This window comes from Dermacentor silvarum, chromosome 1 (assembly GCF_013339745.2).
Source record: "Dermacentor silvarum isolate Dsil-2018 chromosome 1, BIME_Dsil_1.4, whole genome shotgun sequence".
Classification (NCBI taxonomy): domain Eukaryota; kingdom Metazoa; phylum Arthropoda; class Arachnida; order Ixodida; family Ixodidae; genus Dermacentor; species Dermacentor silvarum.
The window spans coordinates 222,816,520-222,838,197 of record NC_051154.1 but is presented as its reverse complement, the minus strand read 5'-3'; positions in this window follow the sequence as shown (position 1 = coordinate 222,838,197).

Below are 21,678 nucleotides of genomic sequence, written 5' to 3'. Positions count from 1 at the left end.
GGGATGTTCATTACAGTCTTTGACCTTTGGTGAAGGAGCCTTTCATGCACGGAAAGTCCAAACATAAACTTTAATTCGAACTCAGTCCACCGTACACAAAATAAAAAGGTGCAAGTTCGTGCATCGCTGCACCAACCCCGACTACTATACAAAACCTTATCTTACCCTGCATGTGAGTGCCAAGAAGTATCTTAAGAGGGTGTTAGCGTTTGGTTGCCGCTGTGATAATCGCTCACGGTTCAAGCATTTTGTTTAGAGTAAACATTCGCTTGGTCGGGTCTGCCCCGTTTATTCGCCAATGTTATTGTTCCTTTTTTTTTCTGTGTGGAGCACTTTGGGCACTCGACAAGGGCGTGCTGAGATGTCTTTGATTTTGTGACCATATACAGTGAGTCATGAGACTTAAGAGCGGAGCAGTTTGTACAGAAAGTTGTTCGTGTTTGTCAGTTCTAATCAAAGGAGATGAAATAATGTGTCGATGTGTCGAGGGATATTTGGCACGGGCCATCCCCACGTCGTTTACTTTATAGATAATCAGAAAGTCTGCTTCACAGCGTCGCCATTGAACGACTTCTTAAGAAAGCAGCGGAAAGATGCGCCGAACTTGACGATTATTTTACCCAGTGGCTGTGGCGCAGCGCTGCTAAGCTGGGGGTCGCGGGTTCAATGCCGGCCACGGCGGCCGCGTTTCGATGGGGGTGAAATGTAAAAACTGAACTCCTGAACTTGGGTGACAATTTCCTGTGTCGTGCGGTTCTTCAATTTCCTTCGGTGCAATTCTGGTAGAGCAGCGCAGCCTGTAATACATATATCTCGGGTTTCTTGCAGCCACAGGTATTATACGTCTAATCACGATGGAAAGCAACCGAGATGTTGACCAAGGAAAAAAAAAAAAAAAAGAACGACGACGTCCCGGCCCCTCGACTGGAGCCTCGTGAACAATGAAACTAGTGTTTGATGTACCTTATGAATCAGCGTTTGCAGTCAAGTCAGCACCAGCAGAAAATTCAGAACAGCAGAAAGTAAACGTACTACGCCGCAACAGTTCGGACCAATAAGGACACTGAAAAGAGCCTTCATCTAAGCATTACACAAGTCCGAATATATCTAGATAGCAGCGGCGATGCCGTGGCTGCACTCGCATCTGCACTACATTTTATGCTTGTGTGTGTGTGTCATTCATTCATTCATTCATTCATTGTGAAAGCAACACTAGCTACGAGAGACGGCATAGTGGAGGTATCTGGATCAATTTGGTGCCCCAGAGCTCTTCAACGTGACCTAGGCCGGTATTTTGTAGCGACGCGTTATGCTTTATTCTATACTAGTCTTATCATCCACTCACGGGCGGCTGATCCCGTTGATAACGTGAGCGGACCGTGGCTCTGACCACTGACCAAGCACGAAAAGCGCGAAAAGGCATTAGCATCGGAAAGGCATCGCTACAAAATACCGGCCGTACACCTTGGTACAAGAGTGTTGTTAGATTTGACAGTCCTCGGAATGCTGCGGCCGGGAATCGAACCCGCAAACTCGTGCTCAGCAGCAAAACACCATAGCGAGTGAGCCACCACGGCGGGTAGGGAAATGGTTGCTGAGATGTGATCATGTAAAATGTAGCAACCAGGTGAAGGCCGTACACGCTCCCAAAAGAAGAAAAAAAATCATGCGCTATTCCACTGCTGTGAAGGTTGATTACCAGCGAAGCAGTTTAGCACACAACATAGAGGTGACACAGAATTTAGACACGCGCGACGGGACCGCCACGCCGGGAGAGCGGAAGGAAACCAGGCACGCAAGCGCTTGGAACGATGACCAAGAGAGGGCGGTGCGAGCGTACAGATGGCCGTCACGGGTCGCACAGCGGCAAATCTTTCAGAAACCCTTATCTGCCTGAGAGTCTACTGATATTGAAAATGGTGCCTATTGATAACTAATCTACTGAAAATGCATATCCAAGGGATGAGACGTATAAGCTTTTGCAAAGAATGAAGCGATTTTGCATCAAATTTTGGAGCTGAGTTTTTGCACACGCAGATCTATTGAAGGACACGAAAAATGCAGAGATTCCTAGCCATAGACAGCTTCGTTGTAAAACGAAATGAAAATGCCGAATGTCAGAATTTAGTAAGCCTGAAAGGCGAAAGGCTTGCACCACCTTAGTTTACCATCGAGAAAGTTGTCACAGATATGCCGGAAGCCTGGCAATATGAGATTGATTTGTGCACGTTTTATTGCACGACGGTCAGCTAACGGCAGCAGCGCCACCTGGTTTTGGGAACCAGGAGAAAAGACAGAGCTGCGTGTGCACCAGCCTGCAAAGCTATAGGCATACCGCTCGTTAAATCTAGTGCTGAAGTTGGATTAACTTTCTTTTTTTTTTGCGACCGCAATTATCCGGGCACTCCAGGCACACTTCCACTGTCGGCGTCAGCGTTACCATGAGGTACCTCTAAAGACCAAGTGCGATACGACAGCGGCCGCGCGCTGTATGCTGTAGGTGCGAAGAAAATTTTCGTGCGAGGTTGAGCCGGGAAGGATGGTGGCTTCACCATCACGTGCGGAAGGGGGAATGGCGGGAAGCATTTGCGCTGTTTTCTCGCGCGCGTAACGGGGGAGAGGGGAGATGTGACAGTGCTAGGAGTTGGGGGGAAGATGGAAGGGGACAGTTTAGTCAACGCCTCCTATAAGATAGCGCAAAGCCGGTGCACTTCGATTCATGACGTCATGCTAAGTACCTTGCCCGACTGCCGTAGAATATAATGGGGACGCTCCCGAGTAGACGCGGTGAATCTGACGTCACCGCTTTCGTCACGCCAGGCTTGGCAATGAAAATTTCGGTCCAAGTAGCACGACGGCAGAAAGCAGAGTGCACAGCTTGGAGGCCGGTTATCTATAGGAGGCGTCAATTGGTTTAGCGCGCTTCGCTTCTACTCCAGCCGCGGCTGCGCGCGGGCGCGCGCACTCTATGTTGGAGGTAATCTGCAGTGGATGCAAAACGCGGTTAACCCCAGCTAGCTGATGGCTTCCTATGTGCTGTGTTCTCGCGCGCCTAGTTTGCATTGAAGCGAGATGCCGCACGAAGGGCAATTCGCTCGCCGCTGCTGCCGCTCCAACACGTCAGCGCTTTGACAGCGAGTTTCCGCGGTCATCGAGTGAGATGTGTTCATGTTGCCTGTTCGCTCGTGACACCATGCTTGTCAATTTAGTTAGTAAGCGAATGCTTACAGCAGTTTATTCGGCCGATAGCTTACTTTGTATAGCTGTCTACTAATTTGCTATCGCAATGAATGATTCATCTTTCAGGCAAAACGGAGACTTTTAACACGAAAGTGTTTTATGCCGGGGTCCACCAAGACTTCACTGACGTATTTCCGTCACGGAAATACGTCAGCTTACAATGTACACGAACATAATACGAAGAAAGAAACCAGAAGAAAAAGTTCCACAAACATGCAAAATTTGGAAATCTAACCCACGACCTGTCGGTCCGCGACGATAGATCGCCGAGCGTTTAACCCATTGCGCCACAAACGCATTTGCAGAGAGCTACACAGACGCGCCTTATATATCTAACACTCCTCCGTGTACCCGCGCTCTTGCTCGGGGCGGTGCCGCCGCCTACGAGCAGAAAAGAGAAGTACTGCATTATGACACTAACGCGCACCGACAGTGAACGCTTCGGTGGTCTCAGCACTACGACGCCTCGATGCCAGCATTCTAAGGGACGCTGGCATCAAGAAGCACTACCAACGCCACCTAGGTGGCGTTCACCGTACTCAGCACAGCGGAGCGTGGCCTCCGCAATTAGCTCTGAAAATGTTTCTGAAGTTGATCGCGGAGGCTGCAATTACGACGCGCTGTACGCGTTGGTTTGACTCGGTGACGATTCAGTTACGTGCTTTGTCTTGCGCGTTGTATTAGTGTGTCAGTTACGTGCTTCGTCTTTCGCGTTGTGCTAGCGTGTGCAGCGTAGTGCAGCTTCCATATGCACGACGGTTGCTCATGGTCATCGACGTTGGTAGTCGTGATGGAGGAGACGTGCCACCAGGCGTCAGCGTGGGTGCATCAACGCCTAAGGGCGCTTTAGCCACAAAACACCAATAGACATTATATATCAATGTGCAATAAACATTACACTACTTCTGTGAAGACACGTTTCACTTTCGTGTTCTATACCGATTCCTATATAAGAGGGATCAACCACATTTTTTTTTAAATACTAAGTAGCATTTAGTCGGTTATATTTTGTGTCGTCAACACGAGTGCGTATGTAAATGTTTAAAAGAGGCGCATAAAGAACCACATTTCACGTTAGGTAGTTATACCGGCCGTGACGTCATCCACATAAACCTACAAAAGCCCATCAGCTACATTAGCAAAGTAACCACGTTCTTGCTTTTCTTTGCCAGCCTTTCAGCGTGCGGTTTCGTAACAAGATATATTTGAGATTGCTGGAGGCGGATGATTATAGCTATAGCTTCGCGGTCTTGTAGCGATAGAAGGCTGGTTACCTGAACGCGACAACTGTTTAAAAGCAAGCTCACACTGAATCTTTAGCGGGCCCACTTGACAGATTCTGCCTGGTGCGTTTTGAAAAGTTAAATAGCAATAAAAAAGTTGTAATCCTAATTTGAGGGAAATGCTAATCGGGACGGTTAATCGATCAGATGCACAACAATAAAACATTGACGATTGTAAATGTAGCCGCGTGAAACTTGAGTGGTGATGAGGTCAGGAACTCTGTCTGGAACTCGAGTCCACGATAAAAAAAAGAAAATTGTAGTTCCGATCAATCAAAATAACATTAAATAGGCAATAAACGTTTTAGTTTCAAGGGCATCTCCTAAAAGGAACGATTGAGCAAGGCTTTCTCGGTGGTAAGCAAAAAAAAAAAAAATACAACGTGAGTGACACAGAGAAAGATGGTTACCGAGAAATGATGTTCAAAGGAGAACTGCCCATTACTCATTTCTCTATCGTCTAAAGGATTTCTGCTGTTGGCGGGGAGCAGCTTCGCAATAATGACAGCAGAACAAGAAATTTAAAACGAGAACTTCTATGGCAGACTTTTTTATCTCGACTTTCAAATCATCAGAAACGATCATGTAACTCTGAGGTCATTGCGCTAAAGGCAACATTACAACACGCAATTCCAGGATGCTTCTGCGGCCTTACAGTGACTCCATGTTACGCAAAGGTTGGCTATGATTTGTAGATTCCGACTTGATCAAGCTCGCTATCATGAGAGAGGTCATTTCATTTATGTGGATGAAAAATATTTAGAAAGGACACAATTTAATTTGTTACCTTTTTTGTTGTTGCTGTCGTTCACAAAAATTAAGCCTTTCTCCTAAAAGCTTGTTACGAAACAATGAACTTCTTTGTGCTTCTTTTCATTACAGTGCCTTTTCTGAGCCCCACCGTTCAAGCTCAAGAACAGAAACGCATAACAAGCAATGTGAATCGACTATTCTAGAAAAAAATAAATTTAATCCATATTATTGTAAATTATGCTGAAAATCATTTTAGACAGAATCGTTAATGCATGTCTAGAGGCAAAAAAAGATTCATAGAAAGAAAAAGAACGGGAAAGCCTTATTACCCGTGGGATGAAGATAATGACGTGGTTCGTGTTTCGTGACCTCGACGAGGCTATCGATATTATTCAGCTTTTCTCGGCGTTTTTTCATTTGCTAGATGCTCCCCTCTGGTCGTTAGGTTACTCAGAGCTGCACTTCCCAACCATTCGACCATTAGGAGAGATCCGCATAGGCTAGTATCAATAACCCGCTGATACTTTAGAGGCCCAAAGCACAATCGTCCTGAAGGGGAATTTGGTGGGTTGCGCGGTTTCGAAGGACCAAAGGAGAAAAAGACTGCCACTCCTTCCTCCCGGAGAGCGTTTCAAAGATATACATTCAGTCGCTTTGTCCCGTTTTTCATGCGCTCGTTTCTGCGTTCCCGTTCGCAGCCAAAATGCATGGCGTCGGGGGCTAAATCAGGAAGTCTAGAGCAGGTGAAGAATACGCATACTTTTAAGTCACCGGATCAATGAATTCACGTGCTGCGTTTGATGGCCTCAAGTCGTTCCGCTCCTGATTCAGAGGTCGCGTGTTCAACGGGTGGGCCTTGGCGACTTGAATCCGATGACGCGCACCTTATAGCGTGAAACTTTCGTATACAGCAAAGTCCCGTTAACTCGAAGCTGTAAAAGCCTGATAAAATTTCTAGACAAGCACAGTTTCTAGATAAGCGAAATCAGGAAATAGAAGGACCATGGAACTTTTTCAAAATACCGCCAGTAATAACTTTGGCCACTTTCGCGTTCATCAGCACCGGAGACGTCGGCCGTCTTTTATGTTTTGTTTTAATTTAAATTTAAACTTTGTTCTTAAAATTAAATTTTGTTTTTATAAAATTTTACCATTATTTATTAAATTCATTTTCAATGTATTTGTTGTAATCGTGCTCAGCTCAGTATGAGAAGCATATAACTAGTGCAACCGCTTCAAAGAGTAATTAGTTCTTGAGAAAGGTAATACCCACTGATTCCAGGTTCTAAATTCGTACGACACTACCGTTGATTCAGTTAGGTTGCACAAGTTTCTGAAAACCGTATTGTTACACCAAACATATTTTTTTTGAATTTGAAGACAAGGTTATAATCATAAAAGTGTTCAATAGGCAACACATTAAGAGCGCGAAATATTTTGAGTGTAAGTGCATCAAATGGATCATTATTAATAAGCCGGACGGCTTTCTATTGTATTGCTTTTAAACTATGAATGTTTGTTTGCGATTTCGTACCACCCTAGGTTACAGTAATTAACATGTGGAAGGAAGAGAGCGTTATATAACAAGAGCGTTATATATATTTTAGAAGGCAGCATATGTCGTAATTGGCAAATTATACCACATGTTCTTGCCAGGCTAGACAGAATACGTTCTACGTGTGCATCCCAAATTAAATGTTTGTCAAAAATTACTCCTAACGTTTTTACAGTATCTACTAGTTCTATCCTTTCCACGCCGAGATAAAGAGCAGAGTTACAGATGACGTGCTTTTGCGGTGGTGTAAACAGTATAGGCTTAATTTTATTCGTATTAATCGCTAAGAAATTTGAGTTACTAAACTTTTGTAATAAGTTTAGAGTCGTGTTTGCTAAAGCTATAAGATGTACAATGTCAAATGAATGAAAAGAAGGCTAGTATCATCGGTGTAGACTATGAACTATGCGTGTTTACTAATATTTGTGATATCATTAATATAAAGAATAAATAAAATAGGTCCAAGTACATTTTCCTGCGGAACACCTTGTGTTAATGTTCTTACTGATGAAAGTTTCGATCCAATAGCGACGCACTGTTTTCTGTGTTTAAGATATGATTGCAAAAGTTTAAGGGAGATCCCGCGAAAGCCGTAATGCTGTAATTTTGCAAATAGGGTTTCGTAGTTAATAGAGTCGAAGGCTTTGGAAAAGTCTATGAAAATGCCTAGTGTTAACAATTTACTCTCAAAATTATTTGGGATTAATTCTTTTTGCGTTAGCAGAGCAAGCTGTGTAGACCTTCCATGCCGGAAACCAAACTACATATCTGATAAAATAGTGTACCTATCACAAAATGGCGTAATTCTCTTGCAAATGATTTTTCCAGGCCCTTCTAAATCACAGGAAGTACAGATATTGGCCTATAATTTGTTAACTCGTTCTTGTTTCCGGACTTAAATAAAACGATGACTTTTGCGTGCTGAATTTTCTCAGGAAAGACACCACTGGATAAACAAAGATTAAAAATGTGAGTAAGCGCTTGCAATTCAAAAGGTCAAGCACAAATTTAATGGGTCTAATCTCAAGTCCATTTATATCGTGCGATTTGCTGTTCCTTAACGACATAAAAGCCGAGTATACCTCTTCTGGTGTTGTAGGTTTGAAAAAGGCTGTGTGTCTGTTTGGCTGTTTTAGAAAAGAAGTCGCATTCACCTCATGCGTGCTTAAGTTTGATGACGTGGAGTGTTTGTTAAACTTGTCAGGTAATTCTTCACCATTAATTGCTTTATTATCAACTATTAGCTCGAACTCCTGCTGTTTACGAGATTCAGGTAGTATTAGTTTATTTATTTCGCGCCACACGACATCGCTCCGACTTCCCACTCTATTGAAGACGTGTTGAAAATGTTTCTTCTTAGCGTTCCTCAGACATGTATTCACAAAGTTCCCGTATTTTTTAAAAGAGGAGAAGTCCGCTGGTTCCCGAGTCTTCACAAACTTTGCATACAACACATTTCTTTCGCGGATCATTCTGAGGCATTCATCTGTAAGCCATGGCTTCCTAACTTTATTCGAACGTTTTACTTTTTAATGCGGAAAACAGTATTCGTAAACGTTTAGAATATGTTGTTTAGAATCATGAATATGTTGTAAGCTTCATATGCTTCTGTGCAATTAAGCACATAGCTGAAATTTATTGAGCTCATAGACCCATGATTCCCTTTACAGAACATGTATACGGGCGAATGGTCACCTATGTTTCCTGCAATTACACCAGACTGTACACAACCGTCTGCGCTATTTGTGATAAACAAGTTATGCAAGCTCTCGGAGTTAGCACAAGCGCGTGTGGAATCTGTAATTACGTTTCTGCAGCTGAATGAATAGAGGAGAATACGCAGTCTGCGTGACTTGGGCGTATTTAGTAAAATGTTAATATTCAAATCACCGCCAATGACAAGTCGTAAGTCATTTGTGCACACAAAGCACAACAACCCTTCCAAAAATAAGAAAAGAAAACTCTCAATGTCACCACCAGGGGGACTATACACAACAGTGAAGACACAGCTGTGCGATTCCAGACTTAACACTTCATAGTCTATTGTCAGTGCAGAATAACTTGGCAGCATGCTACAAGAAATTATCTCAGATACAAGCTGTAATACACCCCCGCCACACCTATCAGAAAGATTCAAAAAGAAAGCTTGAAAACCGGGCATTCGAAATACTTCCTCGCTTGTATTATACCACATTTCCGTAGTCATGACATTGTCAAACCTAAACGGGAAATCGCCAAGAAGCGCAGTCAACTCGTCGTGTTTATGCCTAGCCGACTGCGCGTTACAATGAAAAAAAAAATGAAAGATAATCATGTGAACTTCGTTTGGTGACGTCTCTTGGTACAATCATTGCCATGGTGCAAATAAGCTAAGGAGTCTGATCAATCAATCCTTAGGCGAACGAACCTACTCAGATAATCTCAGAGAACCTACTCAGAGAATCATATGCTTTGGCTATTAATTGGGCCTCTCGGCACTTAAGTATTACAGTTGTTGAGAGTAGCTTTAAAGTCGCAAGAATCATTTACCTAGACTGCGTCCAACCGCCCCCCCCCCCCCCCCCAGAAAAAAAAATAATAAAAAATTACATTGAAGTATTTTTTGTTTTGTTTTCTCTGAATGCTCCACTGGTGAAGACTAGGAAAACAACGAGTGGCGGTCCTCCCCTTTCCCACTCGGAAACCGTTCAGTCACTCGAACAGCCCCTCCGGATTCTATACAGAGTTACTGCGACATTGCACTACACCCCTTAACTCTATGAGGGGTGTCACTCTGGGTCCGATTCTGAGGGAAATTGAAGGTAAACGATAAGTCGCCGGTAGGCTTAAAGTTCAAAAAAAAAAAGGAAAAAAGAAAAAAAAAGAAAAACAAATAAACAATAGAGAAAAGAACGGCTTTAGCATGAGTCCAGTGCCAACGTTTGGACGCGACAATTTGTCTTCATCGGGGCAATGACAGTCATCCTTGGCAGGGGCTATATTAGGAGCCGCTCTCCGAGGGCAGGGCGCTTGATATCGTTGCAAGTGGCGCTCTCTCGTCGTGCCGGGGGAGAAAACGCGGTGACGGAGGCGAAGAAAGTTTTTGGGAAGTTCTGCATGAAGAGTTGCGCCACCCGCTATAGACTGCTTCATGTCGTCACGCCCTTTCCAAAAATCTCTCCCACCTTGATTACCCCTTACCCTCTCGCGAATCAGAGAGCGTGACTCGCCACGCTGTAGAGCTTCGTCGACTCGGAGGGGGGAGCTTAATATAACCCTCGGCCCAGGACCTTGGCCAAGACATGTCAGAGAATTCGCACCGCGCCGCGAGGCTCTGCGTTTGCTCACCTCTCTGCAGTCCTCCCACAGTGCTAAGAGACGCGTTCTAAGCGCACATATAACAACGGACAGCTACACTGTCTCGCTACAGCACTGCACGCGAGCGGTCTGTGGAATCACCCATTAAGCACGGAGTGCTTGCTGTCGGCGCTAATCAGGAGCCGTCGTACTACATTGCGACAGATGGTGCAGACCCCGCTGACAAGGGCGACGTGGCGGCCTCCGATCCACGCAAAAGACTGAAAACGAAACGGCGCCTTGCAAACACCGCCATTGGCTTCAGACGAATATCGCAAGCTTTTGCCGAGCATCGCTCACCTAGTACGGAGTCTGCTAGAATTATCGTCGTGGCTCTCCGGCTCTGCTCATATCGCTGCATCGGCAAGCGCCGTTCGTCACTGATCACCAAAGAAAATTTCAATTCAAAGTTGAGAAAGCGGAAAGAAAACTTTGAACCTGTGGTCGAGCTGCTGGGAGTCTAACAAATTTGACTTGCAAATGTCTGCTTGGGTGCTCTATTTACGAGGATGGTTCATTAGTGCCAGAATGCGTTCCGCACGACCAACTTCAGGAGCGTGCAAGCATGCGCAGGGTACTTACGAAAAAAAAAAAAATAAAGCAACGTCCGCGAGGGAGACGCTCATCGAATGCTCCGGCTTAAAAAGGCGATGAATAAAAAAAAAATGTCAGCGTCCACGCTTCATCCGATAGACTTGCATGGAGTATCAGCAAGAGAGACACGCCGCAGCTAGGGGCCCGAAAATATTGGCAGAATCGCAACGAGGGAAGCAGCGAAAACGGAAAGGGCCGACGCCTTGGAGATGAAGACAGAGGAAGCCTATAAGAAGAAATCATGAACAACGCAAACGCGACGGCGACAGCTCTGCATGTGTTTACTGTTGCAAAATAAACAGAAATGTCAACACGGACTTTAACGAGATCGTATATGTATACATTATAAGCTCCATTCAATAGCTCCAGCTACCAAGGCGCTCATTTTTTGTTTTCTTCTTTCTACTTCTGCACTTCGCACACTATAGTGATCTGCTCGTTTCCCGCAAACACTTACTTCGCATGAAATATTTTCAATCACTCGCGCTTTCGTTGTCGTCAGCGAATGAAAGCGTTCACTTATCTTTTGTTCACTTATCGAAGTCTTCATTTCTTCTCTTTCGCACGCTTCTGCTCTAGGACAAAAAAATTAGGCATTGATCGGTGTTTTCGGCTCGAGCGACTGCAGCGTTTTAAACCTCTATCATTACCTTATCGCAGTGCAATCAAAGCTTAGCATATTTGGAGAAAGAAGTATTGTTACTGATACGAATAATTCTAATATGCCGTAAAGGGTGGAGCGTAACTTAAAGCATATTCGCAATAGCGGATATTAGGGGATATAGGCCTCGCATTAAAAATTTTCACCGACAATTGTTCCCGAATCCGAAGTGCTCACAGCGTCCTTCAGTGTAAACCCTGGGCACTATAAACCGCGTTGCCATTATACCGTTGCCCTTTTTGCCTCACTTGTGGAGGATTGTTGTGACTGCGGCGGCACCAGTAATGAGCCGTGGAACGGTTCGAAGTGTAACGTGTATATAGCGTAGCCGGACCACGGCACTGCCCCCGTGGCAGAATAGTGGATACCGTGTCGTAGGCGCACATGTGGCACCACGAAGAGGCTCGTGATGCTCGGATAACGGCTCCATGTCGCGGTTCCTTGCAAGCGCTAGTCCGACGTCGTGGCCGAGGACGGTCGCCTTTCGTGTCGATATTGCGTCGCCTCTTCTTATGTCCCGTGCGTTCTATTCATGGAGCATTGGACAGCAATCTTTCGCTTCAGTTTTCCGTGCGCTCTGATTGCACGTCATCGAGCCACTCCGTTTCTTCCCCCCTTTCGAAAAAGAGGCGAGCCCTTTAAATACAATTAATCAATCAATCAATCAATCAATCAATCAATCAATCAATCAATCAACCAATCAATCAGTCAATCAATCAATCAATCAGCATTTGACGTAAGCTACCAGAATTTGCCAATACGCAATCATTTTTATTGTTTTCTCTGAGGCAGATAAAAATCGAATAGAGTTGCGAATGTGATTATAGAGAAAGCCATATGTAGAGTATTGCCCTTCAGCAGGTTTGTTTTCACCTCCTACTTGAATCTCCCCTTCGTCTATTCAGACTACTTTCCGTTGATCTTCCATCGTACAGCAGAACTGATAATTGGGCGAGTTGGTACGAATTCATGGTGAAATATTTAGCGCGCACAATCGACAAGGACACAGTGAAGAGAGGACACACGAGCGCTTACTCGCAACTGATTATTTTCGGAAAGATACAGAACATAAATACCCCAGCTATATCTGCACTGAGCATGTGCAAGAAGAGTAGTCAGTATAAACAGAAACAGATTAAAAACAGGTTTTTAGCGCACCTAACAAGGTGCAAAAACTGTGCCAAGCTATTTCAAGAAAGTTTTACAATAGGGTAAAAATATGCAGCTGCGGTCTTAAAGAAGATCAAAAATTCACAAAATGCAGAATAGGTGTTGTATACCGGCTTCCGTTAACCTGTGGCAACCTGTACATAGGACAAACCGGGTGGTGCATAAACACCCGTCTAAAAGAACATGAACGTTCTCTCGGTAATGAAAATCATTTACACTTGTCGAACCACTGTAATCTATGTCATTGTAATCCGGTATTTTTTTACACTGACATTTTGTTTTCAGATAAAAACAAACTAACACGTGAAATAACAGAAGCGTTCCATATCAAAAAGTGTGCTGAAAAATGCATAAGTCAACCATCGGTTGCAATTGCTGACAAAAAATTTGCATTTTTGAATACTGGTTGAACCTTTTTATTCTGTTTTTAATCTGTTTCTGTTTATACTGACGACTCTTGTTGCACATGCTCAGTGCAGATAGCTGGGGTACTTATGTTCTGTATCTTTACCGAAAATAAACAGTTGTGAGTAAGCGCTCGTGTGTCCCCCTTCACTGTGTCCTTGTCGATTGTGCGCGCTAAATATTTCGCTATGAATTGCATCGTGCGATGACTACTGCAGTGACACTTGGAGGGAACACACATGCGCCCGCAGACTTTTGCTACACTACCTCGAAAGTAAGGTCCGGCGTGTAAAAGTGCCGCGTGAATGCAGAAATTGTAGCATTTGGAGGCCGGTCGGCGAGACTTCACTTACGCGGTCAAATAAAACTAGCAATGAGGTGTTTCCGCTATACTACTATGATTTATTTGTGATAGGCAAGAATGTATGGGCAGAATTTTAGATTGTCACAAGAGTAAGATTGTCACTAGAATTGTAAGACTATAATTCCGCTATAATCTTGTTTTATTTTCCCCATAAGCGCTATAAAGACGCAAATTGACCATCTTCTTGACTGGCACCGCAGACTATTCGTTGACACTTTCACTATACACTCATATGCCGCGGGAACACCACTTGGGCTGAACGTTTTTCGCAATTAATTTCTTTCTTAATTATTTTTTCCAATTTATCATTATCGCTCCGCGATAAAGGCCGTCGCAGCCTTTATCGCCGATTTCGGCCATATAGGGGCGATGGTGATGAAAAGGAAAAAGAAGAATGTAAAATGACAATGTATCCTTAGAAAATATATGCCCCAGGCTGCATTGCGAGACATGAGGATCGACACACGCCTAAGGATGTATCACCGTGGTACAAAAAAAAGTAAGAGAGAGAGAAAGAGAGAGAGAGACGCTTTGTGTCATTTTTTTCAGGCCTACCGACAGTGCATGCGTTGTTTGCGCCTTGTAGCATGTTGCTCAATATTTTCCTGCGAGTGCAGCGATTGGCTGTACATCACAGCATCGCAATCACCATCACTATAAGGCTTTTTCGTCCCTCGCTATCGAGAATACAGTCGCTATTCATTCTATTTTCTTACCATGGTAGCGTTGAACTAATAGAAAAGGAGCATCCGGCATCAAACAAGACAATTTTTAACGAAAGAAAGAGTTATGGCACGTACACACTAGCGGCAAAACGCGCGCGGCGCGCCGCCGGCGGCAAAACGCAGCAGCGGCAGGGCGGCCACACGAACCAGCGGCGCGCCGCTGCGGCAATAACGTGACAGACTAGACTTCTCTCCCCTTCTCGAACTATCCGGGAGCCACGGTATACCGGGAGCTGACGCGTGCAGATGATAGGTAATCAGTTTTAGTTTAGCGTTTTTACGCTCCGCTTAGCTGCTGAGCGGAGCGGAAGCACGAGTGCGCATGCGCTCTCCGCTTAGCCGCAAGCGGGCTAGCGGAGCGAGAATCACGGTCCGCTTACAAGCTGCCTAAGCGGAGCGGGGAGCTCTTGCTGCAGTCTTTCGCTAGCGAGTGTGGTCGATGCACGCGCCATCTCTCGCGCGTGCATCGAAGTACCTTGCATCGAGGCACCAGTCGTGCGAGCGCGAATAACTTGTGTAATACAGCTCCAACTGGTTCTTCAAGGAAATAAAGTGAACAGCACAGCAAACAAAAACGTCGCCTGCGCATTGAAGTCACAAAAGATTGGATTGGATTCGAAATGCAACCTCGCTGGCTATCACGTGTCGTTTACCAAGTCGACGCTTCATTTTCCAATCGATAAAATGGACCGGTTACGCATTACAAGCACCCGTCTAGATACTTCATGAACACGTACATAAGTTATATATATTCGTTTTACTTTGTAAAAGTGACAAAACGTTTTTTTATTTTGTTTCACTACGCTGAATTTGGCCAGAGGGCGCTGCAAGTACGAAAGGTCCGCTCCGCTACGCTACACGCATAACTAAAACGTGAAAATCGCCCGCCGCTACGCTGTGGCTGAAAGCGGGGCAACTCGGAGCGGAGCGGACCGTAAAGACGCTCAACTAAAACACTCTATAGTCGGATACAACTTTAGAAGGCAGCGGCCTTTGCCCCCTCAAAGCCGGATGCATACGAGCTTCCACCAATGGGCGCGCACTAAAGACTTGCGTCATGAGCCGGACGGCCGGTGTCCCCGCCGACGGAGAACATGGCAGCGGGACTATTTCTTTAGTCGCGGTCGAAATCGGCTGCTGCGCTTAGGTCATCTGGGCGGGGCCTCTCCTGTCTTCTTAAGTTGTACCCGACTATAGTGCGAAACGAGAAACAAGCGGTCGGGCGGGTCCGCATGTCACCATTTCCCGTGCGCACGTCACGGAAGCGGACCGCTCTCATTGGTCTCCTTCATCCGCGGCACGCGTTAAACCGCAAAAAATCGGTCCAGGTCCAAAGAACCTGTTTCGCGGCTGCTTTCGCGGCGTGCGTCTTGCCGGCGGCGGCGCGCCGCGCGCGTTTTGCCGCTAGTGTGTACGTGGCATTAGAGTGCCAGTCTACAGATACAGGTTTCGGTCTGCGGCTCCCCATGTCGGCATACGTATAAACAGTTTCGTCATTAATACATGTGCGTCGAAACAAAATTAATCTGATTTAAGTTCGTAGCCACTATGCGGTTGGCCAATGACAAGCAATCTGAACGAACGGAAAGCTTTGTGATTTCGGCTTCTGAAAGCCCCGCCATTACAGTGACTAAAGCAGTTTTCGTGTTTTTCTGTTTGTGCACATTTTATTCACGCTGTCCGGATGCTTTCAAGCCACGTTCAGTTGAGAATGCGCGCGAACACTTAAAACGCACTATATTTACATAATAACTAAGTGCGTGCAAACAACTACGCTTAAACATCAGGTGTAGGCATACCGCTATGTTTATTACTCCGGCATATCTTCCTGTGTTGTACTTATCGGGGTGGTGTTGTGTTGTTGAATCCGGCTGTGGGCTGTAGCCCACACCCGGATTCAACACTTAGTAAAGTATCAATCAGTTGAAATAGCCAACGTATACGGGCTCAGACATCATTTGTCATGCTGTAATTAGTGAAGCGAGCTTAAGATGACTGATTTCTCTATTAGTCAGAACAAAAAGCCCAAATCACTTAAAAACGCTTCTATTTTTATTTCTCACTGAAGAATGACCGACTTCTGAGCGGGATAGAAATGCATACACTCTGTGCATTTACCCGCCGGGGTGGCTCAGTCAGCTAAGGCGTTGCGCTGCTGAGCACGAGGTTGCGGGATCGAATCCCGGCCCCGGCGGCCGCATTTCGATGGAGGCGAAATGCAGAAACGCCCGTGTGCTTGCATTGTAGTGCACGTTAAAGAACCCCAGGTGGTCAAAATTAATCCGGAGCCCTCCACTACGGCGTGCCTCGTAATCAGAACTGGTTTTGGCACGTAAAACCACAGAAAGAAAAGAACTCTGTGCATTTACAAAGTAAACCGGCGCCTGAAGAGTACAACAAAAATTACAATAAAAATGCCCCAGCATGTGTTGAATATTGAAGCTTTCGCAAAATGACAGCGTAATCGGCGTCCGTTATGTGGCTGAAGCAGAGGTAATAGCTCCTGCAGCACCCGCTCCTTCAAGTGCTCCTGCCAGGCCCTTTTTGTTTACATGTTCTATCTAATGGACGTGTCTGGAAGAAATATTGAAGTAAAAAAGTTTCCAGGTATGCTTTCTAGGTTCGCGTCTACCACCAAGAGAGCTGGTTCGCCACTCCCCTGTGCACTGTGAGAGCCACAATGCAAAAGGACTTGACAATACATGCGCTACGCCTGGAGGCCTCAATTTGAGGCCATGTCTTCCTGTATTTGCATAACCACGTCGTCTGCGCGGCGAAGCAAACATACGGTGCTTGTTGCAAGGCGCGAGACCACGGCAGTGACATTTCGCGTCTGCAGTACTGAGAGGAAATTAGGGAAACCACAATTCTAAGCGTCTGCGCTGCCGGCCCTCATGTCTTTTGACGACTGTACTTGAAAGACAAAAGGCGGGGGAGGCGGGGAGAAAGAAAGTACAATAATGTAAGGGCGATATGAATCTAAGTTATTCGCCAAGACAGCAACATCACACAGCAGCCACTGTTTGCAACGAAAGCTTCACTTTAATAAGCACATCGTATTGGTCCCTGCAGTTGCAGGACTAGCCAAAAGAAATAGACCCGCCTCATGGAATCTAGTGTTTCCGACAGAAATAAGAGCGCACCAAAATGAGACAGCCTAATAGGAGCTTGAAAGTAAGGCTATATATAGTGACGATGGCGCAGTGCCAAGACATTTGGGAAGGACCACAAGTGCCCGGTCGTAATTTGTTTTCCTCGGCTCTTCCATTTAGAGAAACGACAAGAACGCTCAAAAATGTGTCTGGTCTGAAACTTCTTTTCTGCAGAGAAAGTGTCGAGTTTTATCGCTAGATGTCACTACAGTAATGTGCCGGTTTAGTTCCCAGCTGCTATTACGGACATACGGGGTCAATGGCTTGCTGTGTGGAAGAAATGTTGTGGTATCTGCTTATCTAGCACTTGCACTCCGACAGTAAAGCCAAAAGACGCAGATTGCGGCGACATGTGTGGCAACGGGAGCGAGTGTGGAAGAATTGCGATGCCCGATTAAAGTGCGTGCTCACTAAATGTGGCAGCAAGGGACGACAGCGTGGGCGTAGGGTAAATGGGCCTTGAAATAGATGCTGTTTGGTCATTTAAGATGTTTACAGCGCACAAGGTCGCCATGGCAGAATGCATGTGTGGCCACACCCGAGCACTTTTCTACTTATCCTTCAAAATTAGAGATACCGCATCGTAAATCGAAGCAGTTGTGAAGCGGGACCCAGACCCCGGTTTTGAAATCTTTTTTTTTCTTTTTTTTGTGCTCCAAAACTTTGACGTGAGCCTATTCTCCAAACCGTTCAGCCGAGCGCCAGTTTGGGAGAAGCTTGTACCTATTTTTCTACTGGTCGATGACAGGCCGCGATGGTTATTGAACCTACGACATATACGACGTCCCACAGCTCAGGTGGGCGCTCAGGCGCGATGCCATGGCTTAGAAACTCCGTGCAAAGCGAATATATTAGTCTGACGCGTACTCGTCGTAACGAAAATAGTACAAGCAATTCTCTAATCGTTTATTTTCAGCAAGTTGCTGCGTGATCTCGGTTTATAGCAATGCAGCTTCAGAACTCGCAAGAGGCTTCAGTTTTAAAATGTGATGTGGTGATTGTTTCTGGCCGCATGTATTTTTTCGCTCCTAGCTCAATCCTAAAATCAATGTAAAACCGAGCGTATTTGCAGGTTTGTGGGAAAACGTTACATTTTATGCTGTCTTCAAAAAGATAGCAAGAAAGAAAAGCAGTTCATGCTTTCTGCTACTACTCTCGCTTATGAGTAATGTTCGGCTCAGGGGCTTATAATTCAAGGATGTGTAAATTTTCAGTCTCAAGGCATAAACAAGGTAAGTAAGGCTTTTATCCTTGGGCACTGACGGTAGCTAGTCTGCAAATAATTTTGTCTTCCGGGCAATTGCTATTTGGGGTTAAGACTCAAGAAGTGACAATTTGCCTGCACGATCAGGCAATTACGTTAATTCATTGCGTTAATAATAAGCCAAGCAAAAACAAAACAAAAAAGAACAGCTGCTTTTAAGCAGGCATATTTCACAAATAAATTTTCATTTTGCTATTGATAGAGAATACAGTAAGATGCATCGTAGTTTCGGTGAGTACTCTGGCATATACCACTTCCTAGAAGTGCGTCCTAAAATGGGCATACATGTAGTCACACAGAAAGCGCTTCATGCACATCGAGTATGCCCAGACTTTGACAGCTATACAAAGAAGTTAACGTGCCACGGAAATTAAAAATGGAAAAACGTACACCGCATAAACAATGGAGCAAACGAACAAACCAGCGGGGCCTCATTCACAGTCGCCAGACGAATACTTCTTGCGACAGCAACACAACAGAGGCCAAATCCTCCCAACACTCCCGACCACCTGCGCCATCAGCGCTAGGATACTGCACTGAAACTCGGAATGAAAAAGCCATCGTGCGGAACTTGTAGACGCCATCGCATTTAACGAGAGGCGAGGGCACAGCACTCCACTATTCGCCTGTTCGAACATCTAAGGGCATGCGATCACCGATCAGCCTGACGGCCTAAAAAAAAGAAAGACGGCCTAAAAAATATGCTTCCCACAGTCAGTATATTTAAACACTTTTTTTTCTTTTTTTTCTGATGCAACAAGCCTCAACTGATATGACGCAGTGGAGGACGAGGGAAATTATTTCTCCGTTACCATGTATGACAGGAACTCTCGACCTAAAGCTTCCTCCTAATGGCCGAACGTATACGTGAAATAACCACGAAGAACACACTGCAAATTTAATTCAGGCATTAGTAGTAGAAAACTTTTATTGTAAGAAATATGACGAGTGGTCTTCAGGCTAGCCGGCGCCCCTATTCTAGGGCTCCGCTGGCGTGAGCTCTTCGGCTCGCCTGGAGTATGGCAGCCCTACTAAGTGGTTTGTTTGAAAGAGAAAGGTTGGCGCTATCTTCTGCAGCCCTTGAGGGAGCACTGCTCAGCGCCAACGGGGCAGGGAGAGTGGGAGAAAAAGGAGATAGGAGAGAAAAGGGTGTAGATGTCGCCATGGCAGGAACGAAGCAAATCGGCAGGCAGGAACGCGGTCACGCGTTCCGGGGGGTAGGGGCCTTGTCAGCTGGTGTCAGGCCTGGTGCGGTCAGCCAGCCGAAGACCGAGTGGTGGGGCAGGGCTAGGCCTGCGGTGAAAGGAGCCAGCACACATGTGTGCTGGAGGGGTTAGAGGGTTGTTGAGAGTCCTGACGAGTCAAGGTACTCAACTACGCTGAGCAGGGCCGAGAGGTGGTTTCGGCGGGGGAAGAGGATGTCCTCCTGTCGCGCGGTAGGAAATCCGAGGCGGCGGAACTCCTGCAGGAGCTGTCCGCGGGGTTGGCTGTGCGCCAGGCAGGCCAGCAGGAGGTGCTCCAGCGACTCTGGCTCGCCGCAGGAGGCGCAGGCGGGCGAGGTGGCGAGTCCGAGCCGATGGCGCTGTGCTGCTGCCCAGCAGCAGCCAATCCTCAGCCGGAGCAGGAGCGAGGCCTCCCTCCGTGCAAGGCCGCGCTGCGGGAGTTGTCGTGGGGGATGTCCCAGGGACACGCGCTTGTCGGGATGGGATGCCTTGAGGTGCCGCTGCAGCCGGTGCCTGGGGAAGCCCGCGGCTGTTACTGCCGTACTCAAGGGGACGTCACCGTGGTGGGCACTCTTGGCCAGGGCATCAGCCTCCTCGTTGCCCGGGATGCCTACATGAGCATGGATCCAGTGCAGGGACACCGGGTAACCTGCATCCAGAAGTGCCGCCAGTCGCGTTGAGAGAAGGGCGACCTCCAGGCTCGCCTTCTCGGGCCTCTGCAGGCTCAGGAGAGCTGCCTTGGAGTCGCAGAAGATGGCTGCTGATGTCTCTGGGGGTTCCTCCGTGAGCAGGTCGACGGCGAGGTGGAGGCCTGCTACCTCGGCTGCAGGGGAGCTCGCATGTGCTGGAAGATGACACTGCTTACTCCTCCGCAGGGCAGGTGCGATGCACGCCGCCGTCGATGAGCCAGTGTCCGGGACCACCGAGCCGTCGACGAAGACCTGCAGGTGGCCCTCAAGGTCCTTGTAGATGAGAGAGGCCGCCGTCTGCTGCAGTGCGCAGGTCGGTGATCGCCGCTTGGTGACGCCTGGTAGCTCCGTGGTGATGGCGTTTGGAGGTCTCTGGGGTGGGGGCAGCTGCACTGTGTTAGGTGGGGGGTTCCCGATCAGCTCCTCGTACAGGCAGCACAGCCGCCAAATCTGCGAGGAAGGCCGTGAGCCGAAGTGGGTCAGCAGGCCACCGCCGTCTGCAGCATGGTGGAGTCGATCCACATGTCGTAGAACCTGCTGCAGGAGCAGCAGCGACAGGGGCCACGCTACGGCTTCGGCCAGGGTGGCAGCGACCTGCGAGTTGCGCGGAACACCAAGGCAGAGCAGAATTGCTGCCCGGTGTTGCAGCTCCAGCTTCTTCAGGCGGGGTGGGGGTAGCGCCACCAGTGGGAGCCACCACTGTGAGGTGGCTGCTGCATCAAAGAGTTGTAAAGCCCACCTGGTTGCGCAGCCTTGTCCACGGGCGAGAAGCTGCGAGACGGCCTTGCGGACCCGGAGTACCTGTGCGTACAAGGCCCTGGCAGCAGGCAGCCAGGTGAGCCGGTGGTCGATGCGCAGCCCAAGGTACGTGACTGCCGTGCTCCAGGGGATGTCGACATCCTTCAGGGGCAGCCGGGCAGCTTGGCGGCGAGCGGCTGCTCTCGGGTGGAGCAACATGGCCTCCGTATTCTTGGCCGAGATGTCCAGACCGATGCTGCTCAGGTAGCCTGCCGCAGTGTCCAAGGCTCTCTGCAGGGCCTTGCGTGCGCTGCGAAGGGACTGCGGTCGCCCTCGAACCCACAGGGCGATGTCGTCTGCGTAGATTGAGGACTCGACAGGAAAGTGAGGGTCGATCGGCAGGGCGGTAGGCAGTCGAGCCCAGGCCAGGTTGAACAGGAAGGGGCTCACCACTGACCCCTGCGGAACGCCTGCAGCCACTGCACGAGGAGGGCTCTTTGCTTTGCCCACATGAACTGGAGGGTGT